The sequence below is a fragment of the Phocoena sinus genome, chromosome 7 (genome assembly GCF_008692025.1).
Source record: "Phocoena sinus isolate mPhoSin1 chromosome 7, mPhoSin1.pri, whole genome shotgun sequence".
In the NCBI taxonomy this organism is placed as follows: Eukaryota; Metazoa; Chordata; class Mammalia; order Artiodactyla; family Phocoenidae; genus Phocoena; species Phocoena sinus.
Window position 1 is genome coordinate 86,752,369 of NC_045769.1, and position 5,514 is coordinate 86,757,882.

Sequence of the window (5,514 nt, forward strand, 5' to 3'; positions counted from 1 at the left end):
TAACAATGTTATAATGATAGTAAGTGTAGGACTTAAGATATGTTTTTTAAAAAGCACCTTTAACCAGCATTAAAAAGTCACCAAGGGGGGGGGAGGTAGTTACCTAACTCTACGTTTCATTTAGTGAAGGTTCCACTTTTTCACTCACTGCCTGCAAATCAGCATTTTTAGTGGACAAAGGGCTCAGCAGCGGCCTTATGATTGCTTCTTTTCAAATGGTAATGGCTATCCTAACTCCTCTGCCAGGTTTTTCTTACCAGAGCACAAATTGCAGTTTACAAGGCTCTGAAGGGAAAAAAATCTTAGCTGAATATCTTTTTTTTTTATTCGACAAACTGACATGTAAATTACCCTTTAAGTGCTCCACTCTAGGGCTCTGATCATCTCCTAATTGTCACAGTCAATTGTAGCCAACAGTCTCTTCAATCCCAAGCGCTTTGACAACAAGCACAAGGATCAAAGCAGAATCAGCTCCCTTCAATATCCTTCTGTTTAGGATGCTACAAAATGCCTGAAAAAGAAAGGTGTAAGGGCATTGCTGTAGAGGAAACTGAGAGTAGCAAGTATTAACAATAGTCATTTTCTCCATCTCTAAAATTATGCTGTAAAAGATGCCATGATCCTTAATCACGTGTGTAGAACAAATATGTAAACCTCCCGGGCAATTAATATGCTGCTCTTAAGATTATACTAATATTCGAGCTTTACAAACAACACCGTCTCTGTGGCTTAGAAAAGCTATGACACAGATATGGGAGAGCAATCATTTCACAGCAGCTGCAGCACAAAAAACTATTATCAAACATATTCTACATTTGAGCATAAATTCCAAAGCATAGTTCTTATTACTCAGTTTGGTGTCAGGATTCACAGCTCCCCCAAACTAAATAAATAGCCCATTGAAAATTCTAGAGTTTCTTTTACTTAACCTAGAAATATCCAATTGAAAATGTGCCCCCAAATAAATAAAAAATGTGACATAAAAACTAATTTCAGAAGAATACTGTTTCCCTTAGTAGGGGTAAATCTGTCTTATTGCTTTACTGGGAACAAACTAATTAAAAGTCATTACATGATCTACAAACATGAGTTCTAAATAAGATGTACTTACCAGAATCATCACTTAACAAAATACGACAATTCTTTCTAACTAGTTATCATACATCACTAACTTTCTTAAAAGATTATTAATGCTTTTCTCAAAAGATAAAAAAATTCATCCTATCAACTATAACAATATAAATAATTTCATGGAAAGAGAAACTCTAATAATAAAATAATAAATCTGTATAAAATAACCACTTTAAAAATAACCTGAAGGTTGTCAGGAAAAAACGACAAATGGAAAGAAATCAAAGGTGCATGTGTAGAGGGAGTCCTCTACAGCTTGTCTCGTTGTACCCAGGCATTACACACATACAGCATGTAAGGTCACACAGTGATTGACAGTCTTCCTATGCTCAAGAAAAGAAATGAAGAAAAGACTCAGCAAGTACCCCAGGTTTTCGCTCAGCCACTTTACTCAAATCCCCCTGTAGGGGTTTCCCATCCTCCCCTCAATTTCACCTTGAATTCTCAGGTTTGATTGAAGAGCTTCACAGAAGGGTCTATTACAGATTGAGGAATGATCCATTTCACATCTGAAGCTCCAAAGAGCTACTTGTGAGGAGTCTTTGAGTGCATTTATCTCACATGTGAAGCTTTCTGCAAAATCAATATGGGTATTTTTCAGTTTGACAAGTCAACATGAAATATCACATAATAATAGAAAAACAGAGTTGTACATTTAAACACACCCAATACAGTTATCTATGAGAAAGCTTATAGTTATTACTCATGTATATCCTTGAGTATGCCTAATCTAAATTCATCCTGATAGCTGGGCTAAAGTGTACAGGAAGAGAAACTGACTGGTCACCATATTTCTGGCTCCTCTGTCTTAATTAATCCAGGTTTTGCAGTGAGGGAAATGAATGAGCAGGAATCATGACCTTTGTGTGCAATCTGAGAGTGATATGAGAAGAGCGAAGAAAATAACCAGGCGTAAAAAAGAGGAAGGAAGCAGAACAAAGGAGAACTTTGTAAAGGACTTCAAACTTAACTAATTGGCAATAACTAGGCAAAATGGTCACCCAAAGTACAGCAACCAAGTCTCAAATCCCCACCACCACTGTAGCAACACTAGGAGGATAACTGACATATTTGTGTTTGGGTCTGGCAATCTTTGGGTGAATCCCAGATCTTTTACCACCTGCATAAGCTTGAGGAACATGATTTAACTTCTCTAAATCTCTGGGGTTTTTTTAATCTCAAAATGGGATTAGTCAGAAGATTTACCTTATAAGGTTTTGTAAAGGTTAAACAAGATGATGCATACAGCACCTGGCACATGGAAAACATTCAACTGTTGGTAAATACTGATGAAATTATTATTGTTTCCTTAAACCTGTCCACAAGGCCCCTAGGATTCTAATCCGGTGTCATTTCTACATACCCCTGGACACTTTCCATATTGGTTAATGTCCCCAAGTTGTAGATGACAGTCTGGTCAGAGTGCACTCACCATATTAACTCTGGTGTAGGTCCTAGCAGAGGAGTGCAGCCACCCATATTCTTTTGTCTTAAAAATGGTCTTCCTCCAACCAGAAAGGGTGTCCCTATCAACGAAGAGAGAGGGAATCAGATGGGGCTTCAAGAAAGGAAAAGAACCCAGGATTGAGACCAAATCAGCTCATCAGTACAAGCAATGAATGAGGTAAGAGATGTAGCATATGGGTTTTTTTCATATGCCAACGTTATAATTAATACTGGAGTTATCTCTATATACTCCACCACTGGAAAGATCTTAAAAAACTCTCAGAAGCATATTGCCACCCAGATTCAGTTAAATAGCTCACCCAAACTGCATATTCCTCTCATTCTATTTTCCTGTAGCCCATCACTACCTAAGTAGTACTAACACCATCTGTACTTGGTTATCTGTGCTTGGATCAACTAATTTGTAGATTGTTTGAAACACACTTGTAATTTTAGGTTAGCTCTCCCTACCACTCAGGATTAGCCAAGAGTAGGCAAAATATGTGAGTTGAGAGATGTAAAAATTCACGCTAACATCAAAATAAGTAAAACATCATTAAAACATTCAAAGTTTAAAAACTTACTCTATATTTCAAAGTCAAATAACTAAATATAAATGACTTTGTATTTAATTAATTCAAAGAACTTATATGCAGTACTGTTCATTTTTTAGGTATCCTACTGTTCTCCTCCATTATTAAAATTAAGCTATCGCTTTTATTCCAAAACCAAATTAAAATATTTTATTAAATGCTGATATAGAATTACAAGAACAAGTTGAGATAATTTCCTACTTTAAAGGATCGTTTCCTTAACATTTTTAATTTATTTGTTTTGGACTCAAAATACATTTTTAGCAAGGGAACAAGTTTATAAATGATAATTAAATTCCCAGATTGACTCATAAAAACTTGTTTAACATAAAACGTACCTGAAACACGCTAGAACCAAGTCTTAAGTGACTCTAGGTCATGAGGTCTATGAACTTAACCTTGTGGAGGCTAAAGGAGTATCATCAAACACAGTTTCCAAACTTTGGAACATTATCAGGCAAGAGATCTGATAGAAGATGGAACATCCATGAGTCTGAGTGAGCACTGTTCTCATGATCACCGTCACATCAACACCATCATCGTCATTATTATCTTGCCACATTTCACCCATCATGTTAGTACATGGTAGCTATGAAGGTAGTGATGGTAGATAGCCAATGAGATGACTTGATCTCATCATCTTGACTTTTTAAGTAAGTGGAGGAGATCTGTACCAGGGTGTCAGAACCTCACTCGTTCTTTCTTTCACTTAAACCTCTTCCATGATGTTCATTTCCCAGCCAGGACCCTGAGCATTCTTTAAACACTTTCAGTTAAGTAAATGAAGGCTCTGAGATAGCAGTACCCACTAAGAACACTCATGCTTGCCTCTTGTCCATACTTTCAAGTAAAAACACAGTACCCTACAGTTTGCAATTCACCTAAATGACCTAATCACAAAACATATACATACCCCACTTCAAAACTGAACTGATCGGGGATGGGGAGGAGGAGATGGGGAGTAATTATTTAACGGGTCTAGAGTTTTGGTTTTGCAAGATGAAAAAGTTCTGGAACTCTGTTGGACAACAGTGTGAATGTGCTTAACACTGCAGAACTGTACACTCAAAATGGTTAAGATGGGAAATTTTACCTTCTGTTTTGTAACCACAACTCAAAAAAGTTTTTAAATAAAAAAATAATGCAGAGAAATTACTTGTAAAAACTAGTGCATTAATTCAATAATCAATAAATAAATATGGAACATCTTTTAAAAACTGAATTAAGGGTAGCATGATTTTTAAGTGCCAGGCAGCCAGAATCCTAGTTTTTTCAGTTCTAATTTCTTTTCTATGAAAATACTGCCTGCAAAATGATCTATAAACTTTCAAATCCAAATGGACCGGCATGTGACTTGACATAGGAGAGATTGCACATAAAAATGAAGGTCAAAATTAAATAAATCAATGAAACTTGGATTATAGAATTTCACTTCTCTTCTGAAAGATTCAAACAGTGATACACAAGAAAACCACCACTCCCAGGTGCTCTGTTCTGAGGCTGTAACTACCACACATTGTTACCACTTAGAATCTCAAAATTTCTCTGAATTTTCAGTGGACCAAGCAAAAGTTAAAGCTCATGGAAACAAAAATACTTGAACCCAAACCAGACTAGTTTTCAGTGGTTTCTCTGTTTTTGTAGCAGTAGTACCACAGTCTCTTACCACTCACTTTCTTCTGGGTTAGTTTTTTTTTACCATTTTTGAAGTTATGTTACAAAATAAAGAGTTTTCAGGATTCAGGGTCATAATGCTTTCTTAAAACAAGCTGAGCTAATTTACATTTACCCCACAAAAAGGTAGGAGATGGAAGCTTCAAAAGAAGTAGAAAAAACGGGATTATAGAGTAGTGGGGGAAGTTCATGGAAACTAGTGTCTTTACTTTATAATCCCAATTTATATGCACAGAATGAAATCAACCAGAAGCAAAAGTAGATGGCGACCTTTTTTTTTTTTTTTTTGCGGTACGCGGGCCTCTCACCTCTGTGGCCTCTCCCATTGCGGAGCACAGGCTCCAGACGCGCAGGCCCAGTGGCCATGGCTCACGGGCTCAGCCGCTCCGCGGCATGTGGGATCTTCCCGGACCGGGGCACGAACCCGTGTCCCCTGCATCGGCAGGCAGACTCTCAACCACTGTGCCACCAGGGAAGCCCGATGGCGACCTTTTTAAAGTGAGATCCCAGAGACAAAAACTAATGGACGTGTTACACTGATTCAAACATTTATTAGAATTTTTTTCTCTGTGTATGCACTCTACTCCAACAAACCGTTGGATCACCTAATGGTTTGTTTTTAACATTTATTCTTGTAGTGTGTATAGTTTATTAGATTAGGGGTAGCGAA

The 5,514-nt window shown here is 37.2% G+C and overlaps 1 long non-coding RNA gene across 1 annotated transcript; it reads right to left on the minus strand.

The window, feature by feature from the left end:
- Positions 1-313: 313 nt before the first annotated feature.
- LOC116756300 lies at positions 314-2,803 on the minus strand. Its single transcript, XR_004350618.1, has 3 exons — positions 2,564-2,803; positions 1,567-1,704; positions 314-511 (listed from the first exon to the last, which is right to left on the minus strand). It is a non-coding gene; the product is annotated as an uncharacterized LOC116756300 (long non-coding RNA).
- Between the last annotated feature and the right edge of the window lie 2,711 nt (positions 2,804-5,514).